The following is an 11,641-nucleotide window of genomic DNA, read 5'->3' as shown; positions in this document are numbered from 1 at the left end:
GAATTACAATGTATTTTATTATTTAAAAGGTTGAAACATTCCCCACAGGGAATTCGCATGAATCAGCACTTTTAAAAGCACAAACCAGCCTCCATAGGAGAAACCAAGCCAGCGTGCAGCGTGATGACATTGCTAAACTGTTCAATGTGTTCCGTCTACCAAGGGCTTTGTCAAACATTTGACAATGTCCATGGTGGACTAAACATATAGAGTTGGGTAGTGTCATCATGCACAAAAACTGGGGCTTAAACTTCCTATAGATTTTCAAGAGTGGTCAGATAGACAGTTGGACTGCACTCAGACACTCTTGTCATGTGGAGCTGTGGTTGAACATTTGTGTAAATGGAAAAGGGGAAAGAGGGATGGAGATGATACTGTGACTGCTAATATGAAAGGAGAAAAGAGTCAACCAAGAAAGGTCCCCAAACCTTACTAGTCAATCTTCTTCCACAGAGTGACTGCCCAGAAGGCCTATGTCAGGAACCGGATCTGAACCCGGGGCCTCTACTGTGGCTGGCAGTGGTTCTGCCTGCTGAGCCACCTTGGAACCTAGTTTTTGCTGAACTCTGAACTCCTTGCTCCTCCCTTGAACTTCCTATTTAAGCCATGCCTCTGCACTTCCTGTTTGCCAGATTATTGTGCTCCTGCCAATATCTTGCTTCCTTACTCCTCCTGTGATACAATCCTCTCATACTGCTACCTGTGTACCGACCTTTGGCTGCTGATTCACCGATTACTCTCATCGTCTTCTGCTTCATACCCTATACCTTTGAAAAATTGAGAGTTTTACCCCTTGTATGGCGCTTATCAGAGGTACAGGGAAATTGCGGAGGAGGGAGGCAGTACTTGATGGGTACACCAGTTAACGCTTGTAGTATGGTAGGTATAAGTACGGGGGGCGGGGAAACGGGGTGGTGGTGTAGGTGTACGGCTTCCGTTCTGTCTGGACCGGGGTGTCCAACACGTGTACTGTAGGGAAACAAAAATTGGAGACGGAAGCGCCACTACCTAGCGCAATAAATGTGGTAGAGTGGGGTGTAAGCGTAAGTGTTGTACTCACCTGAGTCTGGGTGAGTATTCGCTTGTAATCGTCGGGTTGCAGTGAAGCGGATGGGGTGGAGTGGTGGTGGTAGTGGTCCCTCTTTTTCAGGGTGGCGTGGCGTTTCAACCCAGTAGGCAGATGGGGATACAAACGCGAGGGGGTGAGGTATGCAATGGTGGGTGAAAAAGGGTTGGGCTTCTGTGACTCACCGTGGGGATAGTGGAGGGCGGCTCTCAGCGATGGCGGTGCGGCCCGTGTGGTGCCGCGGCGGTGGGCCCTGGGGTGGTCCTCAGGAGTGCTGGCACAGGTGTCCTCTAGTGGTAGGTGCTGTGGACCGGTAGAGCGACGTGTTGTCCTGGGTGGGGGAGCTGGAGAGCGGTTGGAGGTGCCGGACTGTTCAGCTGCAGTGGAGAAGGATTCACGCTGGGGCTTTCGGGCAGCCCGACGGAGCTGTGACCTGCAGGCGTTTGCTGGAGAAGCCTGTAGTGCGGATGTTGCGGCGTGAGCCGTGAAGAGCGGGTCATAGGTAGAAGTTCCGGGGGTTGGAGCCTGGTGTCAAGGAGCGAGCGGTGTCCGTGGACGGGTGGAGTGTAGGAGACACTCTGAAGAACCGTGGAGACCGGGCTGACGGCGACGCGTTTCAAAGGTTAAACCTTATTTTTCAAGCCGATGCTTGAAAAAGACGATTCTTCAGAGTGTCTCCTACACTCCACCCGTCCACGAACACCGCTCATTCCTGGACACCAGGCTCCAACCCCCGGAACTTCCACCTATGACCCGCTCTTCACGGCTCACGCCGCACATCCCCACTACAGGCTTCTCCAGCAAACGCCAGCAGGTCACAGCTCCGTCGGGCAGCCCGAAAGCCCCAGCGTGAATCCTTCTCCACTGCAGCTGAACAGTCCATCACCTCCAACCGCTCTCCAGCTCCCCCACCCAGGACAACACGTCGCTCTACCGGTCCACAGCACCTACCACTAGAGGACACCTGTGCCAGCACTCCTGAGGACCACCCCAGGGCCCACCGTCGTGGCACCACACGGGCTGCACCGCCATCGCTGAGAGCCGCCCTCCACTATCCCCACGGTGAGTCACAGAAGCCCACCCCTTCTTCACCCACCATTGCATACCTCACCCCCTCGCGTTTGTATCCCCATCTGCCTACTGGGTTGAAACGCCACGCCACCCTGAAAAAGAGGGACCACTACCACCACCACTCCACCCCATCCGCTTCACTGCAACCCGTCGATTACAAGCGAATACTCACCCAGACTCAGGTGAGTACAACACTTACGCTTACACCCCACTCTACCACATTTATTGCGCTAGGTAGTGGCGCTTCCGTCTCCAATTTTTGATACCCTATACCTTTGGCTGCTGACATCGGCTTGTTCACTGACTACGCTTCTGCCTGCTCCTATTCTTCTACCGTCTGCTTGTGTACCAAACCCGGCCTGTTATACCACGAATTTGCCTGCTGTTTCAGCTACTGGACTCTGAGCCTGATCCCAGATCGTGACAGCCTATGAAGATAAGAACATGGTGAAATCTCAAGTCATTGAAACATAGAAACACGGGCAATTACAGAAAAAGACCAAGTGGTCCATCTAAATAAAGAAAGCTATCTGTGCTGCCCATTGCAACTAATCAGATCTTTGATCGGTTGCTTTAGGTCACACATGTATAAACCAGCCCATTGGGCCTCCTTCATCAAGATTCTCTGTGTATGGAGGCACATGTAATAACATATGCATTATTTGGAAGGTACACTCCAGTCTCAGTTGAAAGTCATACAGTGAAATGCATAAAAGAAGCACAGCCCACCTCATCAAGGCTTTGTTTCTTCAACTAGGCAATGGTAGAAAAGCACTAGGCCGCCCCAAACGGGCATAGGGCAGCTCACTCATTTTAATGGGCTAACACGCCTCGGTCAGAATATAGTAACCCAGCAAGGGGCATTCTCCCATCCACATTGTTTAGCATGGATGGTTATTTTGTTTTTTCGTTCAGCCCGCAGACCCAACAAAAACATTTTTCTAGTGTATTGCCCACTTTACTGCTCCATATACTTCCAATCATATTGATTTACCCACTTGTAGACTTTTATAAACATAACCTTTACACAGGCCAGTGATTTCCTTAAATCATTTAGAAGTTTGCACAAGGCAGAACATTCTTCCTGTTCTGTTGTCATTCACATTGTATAAAAATACCTGGTAGACTGTTATATGATCACTATATTACAACAAACACACCCAGGTAAAGATCTTCTATAAACAAGAATGAGGAGCTGCATTCCAGAATTTACTAACAAAGCTTACCAGATAAATGAGCATGCTTTATCGATAGGAAAATGGCCAAAAATAAATATTTTAAATGTCTGGAAAGTTTCTTAAAGTGGCTATAAATCATGTCAGCATACAGCTCTGCATGCTGATATGAAATCATCTTACATTCATTAGCTAAACAAACATAGTTTTATTTTACATACATACAATTTATTTTTTTCCCACTTCCGGGTCCTCTTTGGAACAAATGATGTAATGAGCCCAAGCGTTGCATCCTGGGAAGGTGACATCAGCAAAGCATTGCTGGGAAATCTCATCTGTAATCTCATAAGATCTCAGGGAAAGGCATTTTCCTCCCCTGTAATGATATGCCTGATCACATGTTCTAGTCACATGTGCCAGAGTTCCAGAAAGTAAAGGGAGATTAATTCATCTGCCCTCAGTAAAAAATGGCCACTGTGAAAAGAAAAATAAGTTATGAAAAAAACAAAAAGCCGGTAATTATCTATGTATACTGTCATTACTAAACATTTCTAAAGGTGCCTTTGTTGTTATTTTGAAGATCTGGGTAAAGGTCTGATTAAGATTGCAGATACATGGGGAGTGAAGTACAATATAATTGGGGCTTCTTATTTGGATCCCAATACCTCCCAACAAAAATACACATTCAAGGCTTGTTCACATCAGCTACATTGGGGCGTTCACACACCAGAATGTCTTTAGAGTGTAGGAGGAAGCCAGAGGAAACCCACACAAGCACAGAGGGACCATGCAAACTCCATCCAGGTAATTCTCTGACCAGGATTTGAACACCTTTTGGTGCAAGGCAGAAGTGCTAACCACTACGCCACTGTGCTGCACTACAGAGGTGCACTTAAATGTTATTCACAGTCACAGTCCACAGCAGTGGCGTCCCGAGGCCGGGCGTCACCCGGAGCGGGTACCGCGTGACACCCCGCCGTGACGACATCGGGCATGCACGTGACATCATCATGCATGTTCGCGATGATGTCACCTGCATGCGCGGCCATGTTGGTGATACCTGCTGGTGCCCATCTTGATGATGGATGCTGGCAGAGAGAGGTGGGGACACTGGAAGAGAGAGGAGGGGACAGTTGCAGGAGAGAGGTGGGGACCCATCAGCATACCTTATCCCACCATGTCCCCTCCTCTCTCCTGCAGCTGTCAGACTCTCGGTCTATGACTGAGTGCCTGACTTTTCAGAGGTGAAACCAAAATGACTGCCAGTCATTTTGGTGTCACCCCCTCCAATGGTGTCACCCGGGTGCGGACCACAAACCCCGCCTGACTCCACTGGTTCACAGCCTACTACAGCATAATGGAAGACCTTAAATATTTATCTTTCCTGCAAAACTGTCATTGAAGGCTGCCACCTGTGTCAGTCATGTGACCCAAAGCCAGCGTATTTGGTCATGTGATCTGCGCTGAAGAAAAACGATTAACTAGTTGGAACATGGAGATAACATGTCAAGTTAGCTAGGCTTCTGGTCACGTGAAAAACAATATACATTCAAGTTAGCGTTACAGTATTTACCTATCCTCATAAAGCTGTTCTAGGATTTTCCCTTGTACTGGCGTCGTGCTCACATGGGTATGCCAACTCTATGAAAACGTAATTTGGCTTAATAAGATTCTAATCTGGATAATTAAATCTCTGGTGGCAGATGCTACATAGTGACACCACATGACATGACTTAAATGGTTTCAAATGATTCAGCAACAAGTGAACACGTTTCCCTACACTTCATATCCAGCTACATAAATAACAGTGTGTAAGGCTGTTACTTAAAGTGAACCTGTCACAAACCTCGGATAGCTCCAGCCATAGAGTTTCCACGTCTTCCCCATTATTTGACGTGATATCGTCCCTTATATGCACATATAGATTATTTTTTACGTAAATGCAAACACCCCCCCCTCTTCTCCCACCTCTGTCCCTCCTAAACAGGTTATACCCCTCTATATTAGTAGCCCAGTCATGCGTGCTGTCCAGCCAGGTTTCCGCTATACCCACTATGTCGAAGTCCTCTTCAATTAACCTAATTTCAAGCTCCTCTATTTTATTTGCCAGACTTCTAGCGTTGTCTGGCTAGAACCAAATATATGATAAACAAATACATAAGCCAAGAACTGATCTAGTGAATGTTAGAAGTCAAATAGATCAGAAGATCCAGAAATATAGAGTCTGCAATTTTCCTGTAAGAGGTATCTTGATAGTACCCATGATACCATGTACCTGAATGGAGGCCCAACTGAGGAGGGGGCTACCAGTGGAATTTTTTTAACTTTGCTGTTGGGGGTTTTGGGGAAATCTCAAGGGTCTAAACAGACCCCTGATATTTCCCTTTTGAAATAGAAAAAGAGATTGAGGACACAGAGTCTGAATGAACAGGAAGCCTCTATACTGCTGTCCATTCATAAATTGAGGATATAGTATGAGTTACTATGACCACAATCATGAATGAACAGGAAATGATGTAGAGCACGTCCTATTCATTCATAATTGGACACAGTAATCATACTATGTCCTCAGTTATTTACAAACACTGATCGTGGAGTACTTGTACTCCGTTCTCCAAACTGACTCCTCCACCTGTCACACGAGGCTGAGCGGGGCGGTGTGGGGAGGAGAGCTCGATCTCCTCTGACAGCTGTCTCCTCCCTCGCACCACCGACCCGGCTTCCTTTGACAGCTGACAGCTGTCTCTGCCCCCACACCGCCGCTCTCCTTATCTGTCACACTGGCGCTCTCCTCCCCGCCCTGCTCGGCCTCCTGAACATTTCTCTCCTCCTCGCTTGATGCACCTCAATTTCGGCCGCAATGTAGTACTTTCGGGATTTTGCCCAAAGTGCCATTTTCGGACGTTATTCGGACAAAATTTCGGTGCATCCCTAGTATTTTGTAAACACAAGAATTTGACCAGGTGTCAGCCTCTTGCAGTTCCAGCAGAGCTCAGACTGGGGGGAGGGAGGGGGCAGCATAGGGAGCCAATCAGCTTTGCTTTAGTGCAAGGGGTATGCTGATAATAAGGGAGTGCAGAGTGACAAAGAGATGAACTCATCAGTCTGCTGCTTCTCCTTTCATTGTGCAATCAAACTGGGAGAAGGACAAGACTTGTAAGTGTTACTGAGGCCAGGCATGGCTGTGCTTTGTGGCAGGGCTGTGTAAATCTTTGGATCGGATGGACAGAAATAATTTAACAGGTTAAAAAAAATGCCCATATACTGTATGTATTTCATCTGTGTATACAGCAGCTGGTCTGGACTTAGGAGGGGTATTTAGTCAACGCTGGCGTCAAATTGGGTGTTCTGGCCTGGTTCACACCTAGGCGATTTATCACGCGGATTCAGCCATATCGCGCAAAACACAGATTCGCATTTTAGCTAATGCAGGCTGTTCAAACCTTTGCGTTGCGTCACGTGGGTGGCAAAAGCGCTGTAAGCAGGTGCCGGGTGGTTCCATAGAATGCTGCTGCGCAGGACCTAACGCAACTGAATACATTTGAAAAATGTTATTTCCGAGCTGCAGAGGTCAGTTGTAAGGCAGAGTACAGAGGTCAGGGTGTAACGCAGAGTACAGAGGTCAGCGGTGTAACGCAGAGAGGTCAGTGGTGTAAAGCAGAGTGCAGAAGTCAGCGGTGTAACGCAGAGGGCAGAGGTCAGGGTGTGACGCAGAGTACAATCGTCAGGGTGTGACGCACACAGTGCAGAGGTCAGGGTGTGATGCACACAGTGCAGAGGTCAGGGTGTGATGCACAGTACAGAGGTCAGCAGATGTGACGCAGAAAGAATAAAAACGTACAGTGCACACAGATGTGATCTGCCCTCTTTCTCTCCAGGTGGTGGTGGTGGTGGTGGTGGGGGTTTGGGTGCAGCCATGTTTCCTGCATTTACCAGCAGACTTCTCCCCAGCCAGTCTCCAGCCGGCCAATAGTGATACTGCAGTCTTCCTCCTATAGCAGCTGAAGTTGGAGGAGGAAGCTGCAGGTGGCCGCCGACAGACCGATCACAGAAGATGGCACACAGTAGTGACAGCTGAACAGATTCTTCTCCCCTCGGCCGCTCTGTGGCTCCAGCCGCCGAGGAAGAAAAGAATGTGTATAGCTGTCACTACTGTGTGCCGGCTTCAGTGATCGAGAATGGCGACCACTCTTCTCAGCTCTCTCATGCTGAGAAGAGTGATCGCTGTGGCAGCCGTTTTTAAGTCCCCCTCTGCCTACAATCCCCGGAATGGACCTCAGTGGGCCCTACAACTGCCTTGGGCCCCGGGCCGCCCATGGATTTCCACATGGTGATCACATAAAAAGAACCACGCGAAAACGGCTCAAGAATGCAATCGGCCAGGTGTGAACCGGGCCTCAGGAATGTTCCCACCTCCAGTAGCAGTGACCTGAGAGTGACTATATATCTAGTTCTACCAGACCATAACATAGTGCAGGGGTAGGCAATCTCGGCACTCCAACTGTTGTGGAACAACAAGTCCCATGAGGCATTGCAAGACCCTGACAGCCACAGGCATAACTCCCAGAGACAAAGATATGATGGCATTTGTAGTTTGACCACAGCTGGAGTGCCGAGGTTGCCTCCCCCAGACATAGTGTCGAGCCTGCACACTGACTATGTACAGTATGTAGCTATTCTTGCTTAGCGTTACATTTGCAGTTACATAAACTGGAATTATGTTCTTTTGTCCCCTGGTGACAGAACTACATAGAAGCTCATGCTGGGGTTATCTCTGCTACAGCAACATCATCTAGTGCCTGACCTTCATAATGACACTTTGCCTGGTAATGCAAATCACTCAAATCCCATACAAGTTTTAATATTAGAGGTACACTGGAATGAAAATTTCAAACCCGGAACAAAACCGAAATGAAAAAAAAATGTCCGGCCCGAAACCAAAAATAGTTTTATTTTTATTTTTCACATTTTTTTATTTTTTTTTATTTTTTATAAACTTTTCATTTTTGTATATTTTATTTTTATTAAATGTTTATTAAATGTTTAAATGTTTTTATTTTTTTCTTTATTGTTGGGCGGGCATCGGGGGAAATATTAGGGGTCTAAACAGACCCCTGATATTTCCCTTTTAAAATAGAAGGGGTCTGCAGCCCCTGTTATAAATGAACAGGAATCCTCTATACTGAGTGTTCCTGTTCATTCATAACATGAGAACAAAGTATGGTTACCATGCCCACAATCATGAATGGACAGGAGGTGATGTAGATCACTTCCCATTCATTCATAATTGAGGATATAGTAACCATACTCTGTCCTCAATTATCTACAAACACTCAGCGATCACCGACTGCTTGTACTCGCTCTCCATCCTGGATCGGCTGCCACAGGAGGCTGAGCGAGGGGTGCGGGGAGGAGATCTCGATCTGACAGCTGACTCCTCCCCCACACCGCCAGCCAGCCTCCTGTGGCAGCTGTCTCCACCCCCACGCCTCGCTTCTGTGACAGGTGGCCGAGTGGTGCGGGGCTCACAGCGCTCTCCTCCCGCACCGCTCAGCCTCCTGTGACAGTTTCTCTCCTCCCTGCTGGGACAAAGAGCAGCGCTCAGCGGGAAGGAGAGAAATCACAGATGCACCACTATTCCGGGCACAAAAGTGCACTGTGGGCATTTTGACAAAAGTGCCATTTTCGTCCGATATGTTTCGGCGGCTGAAATTTCGGTGCATCCCTTTGACAATGTAATTCCAAAAGTAATTTTCAATCTTTTTATATCAGCAGCTTTCATTTAAGAATACCTGGTCCTCCTACCATTCAGGTCCTTGTTCAGGCAGTTTCGTGTTTAGGCCCCTTTCGCGCGGCCGGTCTGATCGGTTACACTTGTCTGGTTTTCAAGCGGGCCTGATCGGAAGAAAATGTAAGTCTATGGGCAGCCGTGTCCTTTTACACCTGGTCGCACCCGACTCCTGACACCGAGCTGATCTGAAGCCCAAAGTAAGTCTATGGGTAGCCGTATGCAAACGAATAACGCCGGCCAGTTCCATTTCTCTGGACCGGATCATGCCGGATCGGGGGTAGTTTGATGGTAACGGAGACATGTTCATTCACACCCGATTCCCCATAGACTGGCAAGGGGTACGTATTGCATTTTTTTCCCTCCATTGCAACACAGATGTCCCAGCAGAAACATCCGATCTGTACTGCTCTGTGCACGGATCCTCTCCTGACCAGCCTGTGTGAAAGGGGCCTACGGGGTGACAGCTCTGTGCCAATTGCTGTACTGTGTTATCACATTCTCCCTTGATGGAGACTATGAGCGGTGGTGACAACACACATTCCACAGGCACGTCAAACTGTCACCATCAAGAAGCCCATTCTAAAAGATGTCATGCAGCCATTGTAAAAGTACTTTCGTTTTTTGCTCCCTCTGTGATGACCAGATGGGTTCTGGTGTTTTCGACTTGTAATGTGGATCCAAAGGGTGGCCAACCGGTCCCGGTCCTTGCTGACCCACATCCTGGGGTTCTTGCACAGGCATTGCACCATGAATGAGCTCATCCACCATAAATTTCCAAAGATGAGATTTCCAATGTGTCTTTTTTTCATTGAAGTCTGATAAAATGGAGGGCCATTGGATGAGTTTGGTGAATGACCAGTGAAAAGAACCCAGGCACATTCAGCTCATCACTATACACAGTGCACAGGGCAAACTAAACATCGTCCAGCTACGGCTCACATCTACTTTCTGAGACATTCATCATAAATTCGGTTGTTTTTTTTATAACACATTTTATTATTCATGAAATAACGATGCAATGGGGGGAATTTATAAAAACTGGAGCAGACAGGGCAACCAATCAGCTTCTCTCTTCAGTTTGCTCAGTTGGGATTTGAAAATGAAAGAGAGAAGCTGATTGGTTGCAATGCAAATCTGCTCCAGTTTTGATAAATTCCCCCCCAAAGTGTACATTTAGCACGGTGGGAACATCTTCCTATATCCTCGGAGCTCTCTGCTGACCTCTAGGTGGCGCTGTGCATTAGGGTTGCCACCTTTTCTTCAAGCGAAACCCGAACACTAGCGAAGCGCAGACATTTTTTGGGACAAATGAATCGCGGCTATTCATAAATAAATAGCGCCACCCATTCATATGTAAATTTCACAGTCCAGACTATTTTCAGTGGGGGGGGCCAGTAGCCCCTATCTTAATTTTGGTTGCCCCTGTCTGCCTGACATCTTGTGTCCGGGTTTCTGCTGCCATGAAACTCTTTTTTTCATTGAAGTCTGATAAAATGGAGGGCCATTGGATGAGTTTGGTGAATGACCAGTGAAAAGAACCCAGGCACATTCAGCTCATCACTATACACAGTGCACAGGGCAAACTAAACATCGTCCAGCTACGGCTCACATCTACTTTCTGAGACATTCATCATAAATTCGGTTGTTTTTTTTATAACACATTTTATTATTCATGAAATAACGATGCAATGGGGGGAATTTATAAAAACTGGAGCAGACAGGGCAACCAATCAGCTTCTCTCTTCAGTTTGCTCAGTTGGGATTTGAAAATGAAAGAGAGAAGCTGATTGGTTGCAATGCAAATCTGCTCCAGTTTTGATAAATTCCCCCCCAAAGTGTACATTTAGCACGGTGGGAACATCTTCCTATATCCTCGGAGCTCTCTGCTGACCTCTAGGTGGCGCTGTGCATTAGGGTTGCCACCTTTTCTTCAAGCGAAACCCGAACACTAGCGAAGCGCAGACATTTTTTGGGACAAATGAATCGCGGCTATTCATAAATAAATAGCGCCACCCATTCATATGTAAATTTCACAGTCCAGACTATTTTCAGTGGGGGGGGCCAGTAGCCCCTATCTTAATTTTGGTTGCCCCTGTCTGCCTGACATCTTGTGTCCGGGTTTCTGCTGCCATGAAACCCGGACACAGCATTCAAAACCCGGACTGTCCGGGTGAATACCGTACAGGTGGCAACCCTACTGTGCATGGCCAACGTGTTCCACACACAGGATGGGAATGGGAAACATTGTAAGCCACTGAGGAATAGATCAGTGCTTTAACTCCGCCTCCCGCACGCCAATCCTCTAACTCCGCTGATCGATAAGTTCGCACTTTCGACACATCACCGCCTCTAGCACACATTCTTGTAACTCCACCCCTGCACACGTGACTCAGTGGCACTAGTTAGACAGTTCGACAAGGATTTTCTGCCCATGCGCACAAGCTCCATCTGCTGTACAGCTACTGGCAGTCACCGGATGTGACGTCACCAGCTGGAGAGGTCGACAAGTCGAAGCTTTCGATAGAGCTCCGTTCATAC

Source organism: Nanorana parkeri, unplaced genomic scaffold, assembly GCF_000935625.1.
Source record: "Nanorana parkeri isolate BGI_ZX_2015 unplaced genomic scaffold, ASM93562v1 scaffold127, whole genome shotgun sequence".
Classification (NCBI taxonomy): Eukaryota; Metazoa; Chordata; class Amphibia; order Anura; family Dicroglossidae; genus Nanorana; species Nanorana parkeri.
Note: the sequence above shows the minus strand (reverse complement) of the source record.